Here is a 17,169-nt window from a genome sequence, read left to right as displayed (position 1 = left end):
TCCTGCTCCTGCTCCTTCTGGACGCTTGCAGACTACGACTGGCTCGGTTAAAATGTGGTGAGGAACTTACACAGTCTTCTAGGTGGATGTGGTCAGTGCCGAGTACGGGCAGGGCATCCTTTTCTGTGACTTGGCTAATTCACATATCTCATTGCGGCCTAACGATATGTTGATGTTTACTGCTAACTAAAATCATACTTGAGACCCCTAACTACAGCCTTTGATTTGAATCATACTTCTGGCTGACTAACATGATTCCAGGAAAGACTAAATCACAGACACTTTGGGGAAGAAATGCAGAATTATGCATTGAGATCGTGTCATTGCAATGGCACAGCAAGGGTCGATTTCCTCTTGTGGATCACCGAATCCTGCCTATTGCTTTAAGCCTGTTCCTCTTAAGATTACTCTATCATTTATCCTATATTCCTTTGGCCTTAGGATACGTTTATAAGGTATTTTACAAGCAAAATGTGAAAACCATGCCAGATGACCATCCTGATAATTCTGAACTTCAGAATGGGCAGGATGAAGTGTCTTCCGTCTCTGCTAATGGGCTGCCTGGACACCGAAGTTCACTTTGGGTAAAAGGGCGAGTTTTGAGCATGGTATACTTCATACTAGAAGTGCAGCTGCAAACCTTCAAAATAATTTCTTAAGAGACTACATCGCATTGTGAAGAGTTCTATTTTCTCTAAGCAGCAGAAGGAAAGAAAATAAGAGTAATGGTGTACAGCACTCTGGGAGAAAGGAAAGGCTGGGCCTAGACGGCTTTTACAAACGATGACATGCAGTCCTGATGACAAATATGAGAAGCAGGTGTGTTGCACACATTCCTGACAAAGAACTTGGGGCTGAGAACTGAAGCAATTTGCTCCAGTAACTGGCAGATCTCACTTATATTTAAATTCAGATTTTCCTGACACCAAATCCATGCTCTTCCACCACTCTGTGCTGTCTCTCATAAATTATAAATGTATGAGTCCTGGGTTTAGCTGCTATACTAATTTAACTTTTGAACATGATGTTCATAATTAAAGAGGTTTTAGTTTTTGCCAAATACATACTTAAGTAATATAGTACGCAAATTCACCAGCGAAGGTAAGGGCTGTCTGAGAGGTAAAAACAGAAGTTATGCCTTGTAGCTGGGAAGTAAAAGGTATTTATTCAATCAACATTGGCCAGTGCATTTGTTTGAGTGGTTGCTAAAATGGAAGATAGCTATTTTCAGATTTATTTTTGTTTATTAACAACATAAAAATATATTGTCACAGTAGCTACCTTTACTGAGTCCCAGCTATGTGCCAAGCATATGATGGGCCCTTTAGAAATAAAATCTCAAATCTCTACAATAGCCCTCAAAAGGGCTCTGACAATTTGCATTTTGGAAATATGCAAAGAGAGAGAATTAAGTTATTTCTCCAGGGTTACAGGTAGGGACTAGCAAGCTTCTGTTTTGGGCTGCATCTCAAGTCCCTGATTTCCTGATTTTCCTAGTACTTCATTACATGCTTGCCCTACCAGCATACATTATGCAATGTGCTAGACATAGATTCTTTCTCTTTCCAAGTGTCTCCTTTCAAACAAAGAGACAGAGAGAGTGGTGAACTGGAAGACCAGGAGCCTAGACTGCTAGATGGATTCTGTTATTAATCATTCAGAAGACACAAGGTCTCTAGGTATCAGTTACCTCGCTTGTTAATTATGTGGACATAACTTGATAATTTATATGCTCTTTCCCAGACCTGAAGGATGTCAATAATGTCCTGAAACAAAGGCCTCATAATTAACGCAATTATAGTGTTATCAGTAATTCGAGGATATTAATAGGTTATTTTTTAAATTTTTCTTTAGGTTTTAAGAAAAGGAACATGCACTTAAAAATGCACATATGCCACTACGTACCCATTAGTCAACTACATCACATAGCCATGAAAAAATACTTCTGAAATGATCTTCTGTTAATAAGTTATGAATTTTCATGTTTTTGTGTAATAAGTATATGTCAAACAACACATGAAAAGAAACCTAAACCCAAACAGTCCCCAAGATCTGCAGTCATGAAATTCACAGTTAATGTTTCATTTTCCACCTCCCACATCCCCCAGCCCATGACACCTGCCTCTGACTGTCACAGGGATTACAAAACCCTACCAGAGCCCTAATAGTGTGCGCTGCTCTGAAGTACTTGAAAGACATTTATCTCCAGTGCAATACAAATAATACAAATGGTTGCACTTCAAGAATCACGCCAGACCACCCCGTGACAGACAGATCTTCTCAGATCTCCCCAGACTTTGTCTGAGAAACAGTGAGTGAGGAAAAAAACCCAGTCATCGAGGAGCTCTTCCACGCCACTGGCAATGATACATGACCGCATGTCATTTACGAATTGTATCCAAGGTTTGGAGAGACTGTGACAACATGGCCTTGTTTTTATTATGGCTATTAACCATAATTCTGAGCAGAGCAGACAGCACAGAAACATATGGTTTCCTATTGCACATGTCATTGTGAAGAACAGAAATCCCGGTATAACAGAAATGATACTTATCTGATATAGCAAGAAGCTGGTCTGTGAGCTTTTCTCCTATTTCAGAGTTAGTCTTAAGAGTTATGTGATTACCTGGTCTACTAATTTCTATATATTTACTTGTGAAATCTTGTCTTGAAAGGCATGCGTATGCAGAAATGGTGAACTAGACATCAGGAAATTGCTCGTATTTGGGAGGTAGGAAGGAACACTGGCCTTTACTTTGGCTTCTCCTACAACTGGAATCCCTAAATCTAGTAGAATCCAAAGAACAGAGCCTAGATCTTAACCCACTTCTCTTGACCAAACCATATGCTGAATTGCCGACTCCTCACTCAATCTGTAAAATAAAGGTACCGTTCATATCCAAAACTTAAAATTTTGCTAAGACACAAAACCAGAATTTCCAAAGGATCTGACCCCTTTTCTCAACACCCTCTCAGTAGTTACCATCACTAGGCACAGTGAAATGAATTACTTAATATGGCCTGCTAGCCACAGTGCTCCATGGCGTGATGTGCTGTCAAGCCTAGGCTGGGAAGTCTCTGGGTATGCAGTGTGCAGTCTGTCTTGTTAATGAGGCAGGATTAGGGTGGCATATATCTTGAGCACCCACTTTACTAGAGGGTGTGTCAGTCACCATCCTTAGTTCCCTTGGGGGTGTGGTATCTGCAAATTAGCAGTCATCTTTGATGACTCTGTTAGAACAAGAACTCCCTGTTTCAAGCTGCTCCCTTACTAGGACAACACCATCTTCCTGCTTAAGCAGAAAAGCAGGAGGGCAGGGTTGCAGAACTGGCTGAGACCAGATCTAGCCCACCTAACAGGCACAGTAAGGACTGACGGGTCCTCAACCTGACTCCTTCATACCATCAGGCTAATAATACACCTACTTCAAGGTCCTGGACTTGGGGCAAAATGCCCTCCGTGTGACTCCTTTCCCCAACTGAGAATGTACAGAAGACTCTTCTTGCCCTGAATCATCCTGACCAACACCAGTCACCTCCCTAGATGAGATTAATAAAGACCCCTGTCCCAGGACTCTGGGAACCATGCTAGCAACAGGAGTGCGAGTGTGCTATTCTGCTTAGCCAAACACCTACGAACCTGTTCAGTCACTTTCAAGGGTTTTGCATCTTTGTAGCTGTCCCAAGGGAGATTTGGGAGCCTGCATTAATACTTTGGCAGGTGGGCACTTTTGCTGTGGACCCTGCATCAGGTTTGCCACCATCACACCCTGCGTTCTTGGGGCTTGAGCCAGCACCCTACTGCCTGACTTGATTTGTAAGCCTCCAAAAATTGTGTGAGCCATTCTCTGGTGGGCCAGGGAGCTCTGTGAGATGTTACAGTACATTACTGTACGGTAAATTACCCTAAGGCATGTAGTAGAAAACCGAGGAGAGTAGTAGTAGTTGCTATCAGAGATGAAGGAGGAGTACAGCATTTTGGAAAATTTGGACATCTAGGACATCTTTAAACCTCCCTCACAGGGAACAGCCTTGTATTGATCTTGCTGAAAGAAATTATTCTTGCATTGGGGAAACTGAAGAGTAGGCCCTAAACGACAATAGAAATGCTAAAAGATAGCTTCTAATTTAAGAGAAATTATGAAAATATTTACTAATAGGAGGTATGACTAGCTCACCAAGGTGGATCTTACAAGAAACACATGCTCCTTTCTCACCCCCAATCTTTGGCAAGCCTGTGAACACACATGTAGCATTTCAACCACTGCTAGTCCCTTATAATATTTGACAGAGGAGAGATCAAACAATGGAAGTGACATGATTGCCCCCCCCTTTGCTAACAACTTTCATCATTTTTTCTCTAATTGACCAACCACTCCCATCTTCAAGAGATGGGGCAGTGGTGCAGAGAAGAAACAGGGAGGAGAGATGAGAGAAAATCAAATCACAATTAAAAAAATAAATTACATAGTGAACCCAGGATGTTTTATCTTTCAATTCCTCTACCCATAGATGCCCGAGCAGAAGAGCTCCTCTCACTGTGCTGTTTTGGCAAAGTCCGACTGTTACAGAGGAATGATGGCCGCTCGGATACCATTCTTCAGGTGGCACCTATGTTCGCTAGACTCATGATTTCCTTTTGGCAGAGAATGAAGATTATACTGATATGCTGCATGAAAGGCATTTTATTCTGGGAGAGATGCTACACATACTTTAGAATCTGTATTCTCCAATAAAAATTTCTTTTTAGGGAGTAAAAGTTTCACACTATCATTTTGGATTATACATATATTCACTAATATGCATGCATATATTGGCATACTTATGCATACAGTCACTATAATTATTTCCAGTCCCCAAAGGGCTTCTAGTTCCTATCTTCTCTTTCTCTGCCATCTCTCTTGCCTAAAGGATTCTGTTCTGAAAAGGTTTCCTTTTGTTTTTTGTTATCATTAGTCACCCACATAAAGGGAAATTTACTAATTCACAGTGGTTACTGTGTTCTCTAAAAAAGGATTACGCTCCTAAAGTAGGTGTCCAGGCTACTCATGAAGGATTTCAGGTCTCTGAGTTTTAGGTACGGGGACCATAATAATGTAGTCCTAAGTTTAAGTCAGTGAACGAATCTTTGGAATAAAGTTTCCTGGGTGCCACAAACAGTTGAGTGTTCGCCGACTAGTCCAAAGCAGGGCAGTTTGAATGCACGCAGATGCACCCGGTGAGCAGCTTCTGAAGGAAAACAGCCTAGCCCACAGCTTGGCGGCGAACTTTTGAAACAGAAGAGCCAATCCTGTCCCTTACAAAAATTTAAAAATTATTCAAGAGCCACAAATACATTTTTACCAATCAAAGAAATCACCAGCATCTGAATAATAATATCCTTAGAAATTGCTAAATTTTATTTCAGAGCCACAGATATGTACAGAAAGAACTGAATGCGCTCGCTAACCAAAGTTTGCTGAGCTCTGGCCTAGCAAAACCCTATGGAATAGATCTACTATGCACACGGGAAGGTCGATTAAGAATCGAAATCAAGTCCATGTGAACGGCTAACCACCACCACCAATGGTTTTCTTGAAATTTATTTTTTAAACTGTCTAATTCAGTACCTATTATAGGATTCTTCACAAGCAAATTTTCATTAAGTTCCATGTAATGACTGATAAACAATTTGAAATAATTGATTATATATATGTAGTAGAAACATTATTCATCTGTGCACACACATACATACATGTTCTACCTAAAATTATTTTTTGCACCTAATCCTAGTCCTTGCCCCAGTCTTCTTATTCAGTTGGTGAAATGGTTTTCCACACCCTTTATAAGGCTTTTTCCTTCCATAAAGCTTTATAGCCTCAGAAACCTGAATTGAATACGTCTTCTCTGCCCTCTAGGGTTTTAATCCACTTAATGGTCGTGGGCTGTTTGGTTGACTCCTTGTACAATGTTCCAAAGTGACAAAAACAGCCTGTGCTTGACTGCTAAAGGTTTACGATTTGGACCCACTCAGAAACACGAGATAAGAAAGGCCGGGCGAATTCCAGAAAGATCACAGCCGAGAAAACCCCACGGAACAGTCTTACTCTGTACACATCAACTCAAAAGCAGAAGGGTTGGGGAGAGAGGGAGGGAGGAAAGGGGGCAGAGGGCGTACCTTGTATATTATACCATCTATGTGCATCACAGGGTTACTGTGAGCCAGAATTGACTATGACACTAGAGTTTCTGGTTTCTCCATGCACCCTTCATGATCCCCATGACATCTTCTTTAACTTCATGACAAATCTCCTACATGAAATTTAATGATTCTCTCTTTACTGACCTAAATAAAGGCATCCATACCAGATCTTTCTGTTATTGTTAAGTGTCATCAGGCCAGGTAGAACCATAACAAACGTACCTATAACGGAACGGAACACTGCCCACTTCTGCTCCATCTGCCCAATTGTCATGTTGGAGACCACTCTTGAAGACGCCATGTCAGTTCATCTTGTTGAGGGACTTCCTATTTGTCACCGACCCTGCACTTTATCAAGATGTCCTTCCCTAGAGACTAGCCCCTTCTGACATTATGTCCAATGTCGTGAGATAAAGACTCACCATCCTTGCTCCTAGAAGCATTCTAGTTGTATTTCTTCTAAAACAGATTTGTTTGTTCTTCTGGCAGTTCATGGTATATTTAATAATATTCAGAAACACAATTTGAAAACATCAATTCTTCTTTGGTCTTTTGTGGGAAAAAGTTGTTTGTTCCTTTGGTAAATGGGGAGGGACTGACACATTTCATGGTCCACCGTCAGGGAAGGGTAACAGCTCATCCCAGGGAACTGATTGAAGCAACTGTTGGTAAATTTCTCTGCCCGATAGAAATGGACATGTTGTCTCCTACTCTCTGGCAAGGCTGCAGAAAGCTGCCCCCCCCCCCCCCCCCGCAGTTTATCAGTTACTTCATTTTCCCAAGCCCCATCCTCCCCTCTGTCATGGAACAGCCTGGGTTAATGAGCTAATGTTTCTCCGTATGCCTTAAGAATTGTAAACTGCCGTGTGTAATCCTGGCCGGAGCATGCTGGCTACGGGACCTAGGGAGTATATAAACTCACCCCTAATAAAGTTCTGGGCTCCGATGTACCTATCAGAGACACCACCCACCCCCATGCCTCAACTTTTTGTCTGTCTCTTTTGTAGGTATGTTTCTACTTGTGGATTGTACTCCTCAAACCCTTTCGGTTTGTGAGATAAGCGCAGGTCTCTACAAGATCTCACAGTTTTCTTACTCATTGTCCACGGTTTGCTTGCATACGAGGTGTCTGAAAACACAATGGCCCAGGTCAGGCATTCTTTGATCATAACAGAGACATCTTTGCTTTGTAACACTTTAAATCTTTTGCAGATTTGCCCATTGCAGTGCATTATTTGATTTCCTGATGGCTGTTTCCATGAATACTAGTTGTGGTTCTAAGCAAAATAAAATCCTTGATACCTTTAATAATTTCCCAGTTAAATATACTGCTATTTATTACTTCAGTTGTCAAGATTTTAGTTTCCTTTATGTAGAAGTGCAATCCGTATTGAAGGCAGTAATTGTTGATCTTCATCAAAGTAGGGGTTCATGTCCCCTTCTAGTAACCAAGGTTATAAAATAATCTATGTTGCAGGTTATAAAATAATCTTCCTATAATCCAATGCTGTATCCTTTATATGATTATCTGGTTCAAAATTGCCAGCAACAGTCTAAGACGGGGTACCCCAAAAGATCCGGAATTGTGCTGGGCAGAGGGGAGCTCTTATAGTGTGCATTTCCCCCCGCTAGGTCAGCATCCAGCAACGAACTCTGAGTTAGTGCACCCAGTGGCACAATCTGGGAAGGTTCTCTCTGGTCACAGTAAATTTTTTCATAAAAGCAGTTTCACTCCAATCTCGTTTTTTTGTGATGGCCGATTTAAGAGAACAGGGTGCGGCTGTGAGGATTTTGTTTCCTGCTCAGGAAAAATGCTACAGAATCTGTTGTGATGTTGAACAAAGCTTACAAGGGCAGCACTATGGGAAACTAAAGTGTAACTAAAGTAACTAAAGTAAAGTAAAGTAACTGAAGTGTACGAGTGGTTTTCTCAGTTAAAGAAAGGTGAAATGTGGATTGATGACAAACCTCATTCTGGACATCTGTCAATTTCCTGAATAGACAAAAATGTCGCCTTGTAGTGCATTTGGGCAAGAGGCTGTTTTGTGGAGTGGGTGGGCCTCTGGCCACTTAATTGGGGAGCCTGACTTGTTGACCCACAGAGTGGGAGCTGAGTGCCCCTGGGTTGAGGCGTATAGCAGAAGGGGATGCCCTTTGAGCACTTAGTGGCATTCCTAAAGAGCTCTGTAATATTACACAAGCAGGGAAGAGGTCAGGCCAAGAGGTTTTGGGTTAGGTGGGGAAAACTGCTGGCAGGCACAAAAAAGAAAGAAACCATTTTTACTTAACAACTGTAACCTAAGCATTTCTCACACAAATGGTAACCTGTTAACTTTCCTAATAAATGCCGCTCTATTTGTATCATCTGTGAGTCTAAGTAGCCACTGCAGTGAATTTTCAAACCTAGCAGAAAAGTAGGTTTTTGAGCAGTGGGAAACTGAAGCAGTGCCACATCCCTTTTTGATTACTTCCAATTTTTTTCTAGATTCTGAATTCTTACTTTCTATGTTCTGATTATTAATGAATGATTGCAGCTGTCTTCTCACTTTGTAAAATGCCACATCAACACAGGAAGATCCTGAAGCTTTGCTGTAAGCAAATCATGAAGGCCAACTCTACTCTAAGAAGGCAGCTCTTCCCCCCAGTTGTATTGTGATTGCTTCCAACCTGAGGGGCTCATCTTCCCGCACTAGATCCGACAGTGATTTGTTGCTATTCATCAAATTGTCTGTGGCTAATGTTTCAGAAGTGGCCCACTTTTTACGTTTTCCTGGATTGCCTTCGTCTGGAAGCCCCACTGAAACCTTCCCACCGTGAGTGCTGCTGCTGCACTTGCAAGAGCTTCCAGCATTCCGGCCACACGCGAGCCACCACAGTGCCACAACCTGACAGAACAGTGGTGATAGGCAGCAACAGCAGCCAGTAGTTGGTTGTATGAAGCAACAGGAACCGATATTGTGCTGTGTGCATGCGTCCGCATTTGGGTATGTTGCACTTTCCCTTTTGAAAATTCCATCAATGAATTTTGAACCAGCTCATTATACAAATAAAGAATCTGGGTAAAGTAAGTAGAACGATAAAGATGGTGGATACATAAAGCAGAGGCCCTTTAACTCTTGTATAGTACTTTGTGCCATAGTTAGGAGCCCTGGTGGTATAGTGCTGTAAGTTGAGCAGTTGACAGTCCCCTGCTCCATGGGAGAGACAGGGGTCTCTATTCCTGGAAGAGGTACAGTCTGGGAAACACAGGGGCAGTTCTGCCTGTGAGTTCTACCCTGCTGCTGACTCACCATCAACTCAAAGGCAGTGTTGCTTATTCGTTTGGATCCTTGCAACACGGCTTTTCTTCAATGGCTATTGGTTGAAGAACGTATCTACCAGGAAAAGAAAGCAGGTGAGAAAAGGACACCCGGCCCTAGAAACATAACAGAATGCTAAAAAGGAATCGTTTAAGCTATCTGCACTATCTATACATCTCCCTGGCTGGTAAGTCAGCGTGTGCTCAACTACTAATGGACCAGCTGGCAGTCTGAATCCACCCCGCAGGGCCGTGAGAAAAGGCCTGGCAATCTGTCTGCCCAAAATGGCAGCAGAAAGCCCCCAGGAAGAGGTTCTACTTTATGACACGGGGGCTTCACGAGTCAGAATCGACTCCACGGGTAAACTGTCTCCTTCCTCTCCACAGAGCTGCTGTGCTGCAAAGCCAGGGGGAGGAATGAAGTTACCAAATTCTACAGCAACAGACGGCATGACCCCATCCCAACTGGTTAGCGTTCGGTCAGACTGTTCCAGGTTGAAGGTAAGTCATAATATAGCTGAAGATAAGATCTTCTCTGTAGTCCACTGGTGGCTTAGCAAGGTGAAATGGGCACTGAGGGATTTTGATGTTTATGGAAAAGATTAAAAGCTTGACTCTTGAGCCTTTTCCTGCTTAAGTCACCAAATCAGTGACTGAAAGCTTCCGTCTTTCTAGAGAGATCATTTTTGAATTCTGACTGGCAAAAGGGAAAGAGCTGTGGGGCAGAGCCTCAGGTGACCCTGGCCTTGGAGAAATCAACCAAAATACCAAACTCACTGCAATCCAGTTGACTCTCACTCCTAACCTCCCCGGAGGGCAGAGCAGCACTGCGCCGGTGGGGTCTGAGCTGTAAGTCTTTCCTGCAGCAGAAAGCCCCTCTTTCTCTCTCAAGGCATGGTGGGTGGATTTGAACCTTGGACTTTGCGGTTTGCAACCTGACACATAACCCACACCACCATCAGAGGCCCTTGCAGGAGAAACAGCATCTGAAAACTTGAGTATCCTCCTGACCAGGTTCATAAGGGATTCAGAATGTGTGACTGCTTTCATGAATTTTGTCATTTAGTTAATGATCTTAAACTATAATGTTGGCTTTAAGGAGGCTGTTTAGTAATGCAAGTGCTACCTGTATTTATGTGAATATATTGGCATTTGTAACAATACTAGAAGGTTTCTTCTATTTATGTGAGCTTCTTGGTCTATTTCTGTTTTATGTATCTGTGATTTAGAGAAAGGTGGACCCTTAAAATGGTATAGTACTCAGGCTTATCTCTGGGGACTGTGGGGCTTCAGAAAAACAAAACTATAAATGCCCTTCTCTTATCTATGTCATTTTCTAGAGACCAATCCTGTTTAAATAACACCACTCGTTGTCTTGCAAAGGGTAACATTTGTAACTGAGGCTGGGGATGCAAAAGGAGCAGTGAGTGACACCAGTTTCACGCTGGCTCTGAAGATGTTGGCAGCCACAGGCCATCTGTGCACACAGGGTCCACAGTTTCCCTCCAGAGAACACAGCAGTGGTACATCGTCTTCTCTCCCCTTGACTGCGGTCTGGGTCCTCACCACCACCCACGCCAACAATCAGGCCTTGGAGCGTGAAGCTCTCGGGAGATGCTCATGGCTATTCATCACAGCTCAGACAGCTCGGGAGAGCGAGTTTTAAGGAATTCAGGGAAAAGGTAATTTCAGAGGCTGGACCCCTTTTTGAAACAGCAAAGCAGTCTGTAAAACAGAGGGTGACAGCAATACTGGCTCCAGCACATAATCAGAGTTGTTGTGAACTACGTAAACATTTCTCTTTGAGCTGGTGCTTACAAATTTGTAAGACAGAACCATATTCTCCATGCCATTTTCCAAGTGTGAATACACTTTATATACATAATAAAGAAATGCAGGTAGATTTATATTGAATGAATCAATAATGTATTACCATGAATGATGCATGAAATCTGTGCTATTGGATAAAATATCTGGCACCTATGAAATGTGAAGTAATATGAATTCCTTTCAAATTCCTCAAGGAGGGCCTGGCTGTTTTTAACAGTCTGCCATTATATATGCATTCGACCTAATGCTTCCCAGGAAGTACTGAGATCTGGAGCATTTGGGGCCCAAATATGATCCGTGGAATTTTTCCAAGTGAGTACAGTGTGGCGAGTCACTTTTACCACGACAACTTCAGAGAACTGGATTTCTTCCATTAAATATTTTTATTAAGTCAACAAGATAGAAAGACTAGCAGATATGATTTCCTTACCAGTTTCAGCTGGTGCATTCCTTTCCATGCTAGTTTACATTACCATCTTGCTAAAATAGGGCTTAGGCCAGTCTAGACTAAAAGCAAAGACAAGAGCTTTAGCTTTAAACAACTGTGGGAGACTGTCTCAGGCTGTCAACACTGGGCCTGCGCTTTGCTCTCATTCAGTGCGCTGATACTTACCAGCTCCAGAGCAATGAGAAGGTAATAGTACTCAGGTGGGAGGTATCTGGAAAGCTGGTGGTATCAGCATGTAATCAAAGGACACTCTTTTCACCTTCAAGCTTGTATTTGGTATCAAAACTTGAGCTGTCGCTTTCAATGGTTCTAAATTGTTATCGCCAAAATATCCTTGGCACCAAGTGAACATTAAGTCTGTGTGTAATTGACGGCAATGTTATTTTCCATGGAAATGATGTCACTGAGACTTTTTGACATTGTCAAGGTAAAGTGTCTTGCAGGTCGAGAATTTCTGGATCATAAACAGCAACTAAAAACCCACTGACTCATGTCTTCAACATTTTTTCTTGGTAAATGCTTTACAGGGAATCAGATTTATCGAAAAACAAACTCCAGATACTGTCAAAGAACTCCTCTAAGCATCAGAATTTTCAGGAACCACACAACAGCTTTGTGCTGGATGCTGCCTTGTTACATAGTCTAACCCCAAACCAAACCAAACCAAACCAAACACATCGCCATCCAGGCAGTGTCATTCGAGTCCCCTGCAGGGCAGAGTAGAACTGTCCCTTGGTTTCCCGAGACTGTAACTGTGGGGGCAGTAGGAAGCCTCACTTGGAGCAGCATGTGCTTTCAAAAATCCTGACCTGTGGTTAGCAGCCCAACATGTCACCGCTACCCCACTGGGACTCCTCACATAATTTAAGGTGCAGCTTAATGTTGCGATTTGCAAATGTATGATATTCTAAGCTACAGGTTCCCAAACTTATTTGGCCTTCCGCTCCTTTTCAGGAAGAAAAAAATGTACCCACACTCCTATGACCGTCCACGACCCAGGATAAAGTGTAGGTATCTGCCTTTGCAGGCCCCCTGGGTCATTCCAACAGGCTCCTCACATCCCTCAGGGCAGTGTCAGCATCGCAGGCTTTGGGAATCACTGTTGGGAGCTAAATCTCTTTGAAAACAAGGATCATCTCAAACACTGCATCGTTATTTTTCTGTTGTTGAAATTCCACAGCTCCTTAACTGATCACATTTATCACTGTTTTGTGGTGATGATTCAGAAACTAAGAGGTCAACTGTGAGAGCAACAATAGATCATGTATACAGTGATTCAACGAAAGCCTATCAAACTAGCTGCTATCCAGTCAATTTCAGCTAATGGCAACCCCACGTGGGCCAAGTAGACCAGTGTTCCACATGGTTCTCAATGGAAGCGTTTTCAGAAGGAGCTTGGCAGGACTTTCTTCCAAGGCACCTCGAGATAAATCAGAACTTCCAACCTTGTGGATGGCAGGCCAGCACCTTATCTACATGAATTCACATTAATGTACCACCCATTACATCCATTTATGTACATAGTGGCAACTAGTCCTAAATATCGAATCTTGATGAGTATTTATGTTCTATGCCACCCTCACTCCCATGGATACACTGCTTACATGTGAGCAAACTGATGACTAACACAGACTGATCTGGAAAGTGGACTCTCACCATGACACTTTGCGTGTGGAACTGAATGAGGGAAACAAAACTGTTAAGTGTTCTAAGGAATATTCTGCAAAGGGAGATGTGAATTATTTATTTAGAATGAGTTACTCAAACTGCAGTTTTTAAATAATGCATAGGTTGTGGTATATAGCGCTTGTGTAGCTTTAAAATGATAACAAATGATCCTCCATCTCAAAAGATGTTCTTTTCTGACTGAAGCGTGGTTACAGTCACCTACGCATCATGGGGCCACGGCTTGGACAGTACATCAGTGCAAGCACATTTGGAAACCTTTCACAGAACAAGAGGAGGCAGAGCAGCACGCTCAGGGGCCAGTGTGTGGAATATGGAGTCAGTAGGTATGCGTTTCAAGTTCACTGCTCCTGCTGCCTTGCTGAGTGACTCTTAAGGGAAAAGTATCCAACCTCTGTGTGTCCCAGCTTCCCATTATTAAAAAAGGGCTGTAATGTAATTTATAGATATGTTGAAATATTAAGTGACTTTGTCTAGTAAAATCTGCAAATGTCAGAGCCAGAGAAGGACAAATGTAAGACTGCATAGGTAAGGGTGGAAGACCTGTGAGACCTGGAGAGAAAAAAAAAAGGGAGACGAGTTCCGGCTCTCACAAGTTCACTGAACATGGAAGCTCATAGAGCCGCATTTGGCACATAGCAAGAGCATAGCACCTTTTGCTACTATTACTATTATTATATACTATAAAGAAGAGTGGAGAGAATCATGTATCTATAGAATAATATTATCAATGAAGGGAAACTTTAAATTTATTAAACATATTACCAACCTAAGAGTTTAAAGAAAGTATACCACGTGGTTTAACTGAAAGCAGTTATTAAATTGATTAATAAAGGAAATTACAAATACAGGTAGACCTGTCCTACATACTGAAGAGTCCTAGATACATACGGCAGTACAAGGAAGGGAACAATCTGTTGAAACTACACTGCAGTTCATTCTATCCATTCATCCCAGATTTCTCTGAAAACCATTAGAAATTTCATAACCTAAAGTTCTTCTCAGTTTTAAATGTCTGTAGCAGCCGACCCTTTTGCCTCATATTGTCACAAAAGGAGTTACTGCTAAGAATTATGCTCATGGATTATGCTTGCTTCCTCACTGGTTCTTCTATTCCATACTACATCTTGACAGACTGGCCTAGCAGGCTTAATAATGATAAAGAAGTTCATCGTCTAGTATGTATAATCCAACCACATTCATGTGGTTAAAAGGATGAAAGGAAATGTTTTTGGAAACATCTGCTTTGTGTTTGAAAAACAGAAGAAATACACACAAAACAAAAAACTTTGCCTACAATGTATTCCAAGGCCGCAAAAAGCGGACAGCCTCATCTTTGTCTTGAGGTGGGGCTGCTGACTTCAAACCACCTACCTCGTGGTTAGCAAGCCAATGCTGATCCGACAGCACCATCAGAGTTCCTTTATAATGAATTAGCACATTCATTATAACAAAATGCTATATATATATATTTTTTTTTCTGTATTCAAATGAGCAATCTGAGGCAAGAGATTGACCCTCCATCTCAAGACCTTAAGACCAATTGGTCAATCTTTAAGAACAAGGAAGGTCTTTGGATTTGATATGATGTCAGGGAAAAGTGATGGTTGGGGAAACTGTTATACCACCGAGAAGTCTCTGAATTAATTTCCCCCAATCTATTAGCCAAATGATCATATATTGTTGTACATATAAAGCAATGTTTATGCCAATGCTAAAAGTTATATCAATACTTAACCCTTTCATGACCTGAGGGACAGAAAGTATCCACCTACATTTTCCACCTCTGGGGTTTAGTAAGACACAGCTATTGTCCTTTCAGTGCATTTTGTCACATGATGGGATGGGGGTGGGGGTGGGTGGATAACTCCCTCACCCACCAAACCCAACACTCCTCAGGATACATGCTTCCCACTAATTGTATTGAAATCCATGTTCACACACACACACACACACACACACACACACTCACTCACTCACAAAATCCTATTTCATTTTAAATGTTTTCCATTACTGAAAACACATGGTTGTAATAAATAAATAAAAGCAGCAAGTATTATTGTTTTGAAAGGGTCAAGACAAGGGTAAGATCCCACAGAACTAAACCCCTGAAGTAAAATGTAGCTCAATTCTGTAGGGAAGTGAGGCTTCAGGAATGTAAAGATGCCGAGAAACGGGGCAGACTTGCTACTTGGGCATGCTTAGCCACTGGTTCGCCAATCTTTACAGACAAAAGATCTGAGATATTGACTCCGAACATGCACCTGGAACAAGACGTTTGTGACAGTTATTCCTGCATGGGAAAGTAGCTCCCAGAAGGAAAGATTGGTGGTTTGGGTAAAAGTGAGCTTCTCCCAGTGAAGACAGTCCCGAGGAGTTGGATACTATGATTACATGCAGGAACAGGGTGGCCAGCCTCAGGTCGCTGTGTCTGTCTACACGGTGGCTGCATACGAGACTCTGACTTATGTCACCACATCAGGAATTCGATCCTGCCTTACGATGGCTACTTCGACTAAATCATTCAATACCTGAAGTCCATACCTACTTTTTGACTGGAAAATATTTGGAGATACTGAATGTCAAGGATAGAGAAGACAGAAAGGCTGTTTATTAGCAATTCTATCAAGTTGCCTGGCTTAAAAGTCCAATATATCATAATAAAACTTCTCTATCAAAAAATGGTTGACTTTATAGCCTCTCAAAATTTAAGTGAACAATGATTTTCTCGTATATCTTCTAAACTCATGTTTCTCTCTAACTAAATTTTCCAATAATTTTAATATTCTGCTTATCATTCTAATTTACAGTCTTAGTTTCTAAATTACTTTGGTTAGCATTTAAATTCTGTAATTTTCCTTTACTTTATTAGGAGACCATATACTTCTGGTGTGTATGTTTATATTTCTCTCTAGATCCTTATAGTCACCCACTCATTTGACAACTCATCTGAACTAGAGATACCAGAGAGGAATCAGCTACAATTTATTCTAGATTCACTTAAAACACTGGGTTATCAATAGAGACAACATATCAAAGTTTTCATATATATTTTTGCAAACGTTCATTGTGGCCAAACTGAATTGTTTAAATCTTTTCCTGTCTAACGCTATTCTTTGGCTACTGAGAGAATTTACTCTCAGTGAATTTCTCTGTGGCACGGTGGTTAGTTACATCACACAGGCTGACATCAAAAGGCTGGCGTCTGCTTCCAAACCCATTAGCCACTCCACTTGAGAAACACGAGCCCAGCTGCTTCTGTTCAGATGTACAGCCTTGGATACCCCATGGGGCATATCTACCCTACCCTCTAGGGCAGGTTATCAGCCAAAATCCCTGGGATGGCAGGATGTACATTGATTGAAGGAGGCCGGACAGCATAAATGAGCAGGCTGCTTACCATACCATTGACAGTGCCAACTTACTCAGAGTTTCCATAAGAGAAAGATTATAGCCTAGCAACCCTATGGGCGGGCTGTTCTCCTTCGTCACACGGAGTCACTCGGAGGTGAGTGTGATAGGGGAGCACCCAAGAACCAGACCAAACCACACACTGCCATTGAGCCCATTCTAACTCGTGACGGCCCCACAGGGCAAGGTGGAATTGGCTCTGTGGGTTTCCGAGACTCACTCTTTCCTATCACATCATACACTCCATTAGGGTAGAGACCAAGTTCGTCTTATTATTTAATTTAATCCAGCATCTAATATGCTGCTGCTCTTCAA

General features: G+C 42.0%; 1 protein-coding gene and 1 long non-coding RNA gene across 2 annotated transcripts in view; one reads left to right on the top strand and one right to left on the bottom strand.

The window, feature by feature from the left end:
- Positions 1-17,169, bottom strand: part of PPP3CA (protein phosphatase 3 catalytic subunit alpha) — a 192,331-nt gene that overhangs the window by 39,382 nt on the left and 135,780 nt on the right. The gene's annotated exons all lie outside the window — the stretch shown is intronic.
- The window catches only part of LOC123520971, an 11,588-nt gene continuing 4,285 nt past the window's right edge, over positions 9,867-17,169 (top strand). Inside the window, exon 1 of the long non-coding RNA XR_006679483.1 lies at positions 9,867-9,980. This is a non-coding gene — a long non-coding RNA (uncharacterized LOC123520971). The remainder of the gene's footprint in view (positions 9,981-17,169) is intronic.

This window comes from Echinops telfairi, unplaced genomic scaffold, assembly GCF_000313985.2.
Source record: "Echinops telfairi isolate 266 unplaced genomic scaffold, ASM31398v2 ScPeMD7_7468;HRSCAF=8506_0, whole genome shotgun sequence".
Taxonomy (NCBI): Eukaryota; Metazoa; Chordata; class Mammalia; order Afrosoricida; family Tenrecidae; genus Echinops; species Echinops telfairi.
The sequence above is the reverse complement of the archived record's forward strand: the minus strand, read 5'-3'. Positions and strand labels throughout refer to the sequence as shown.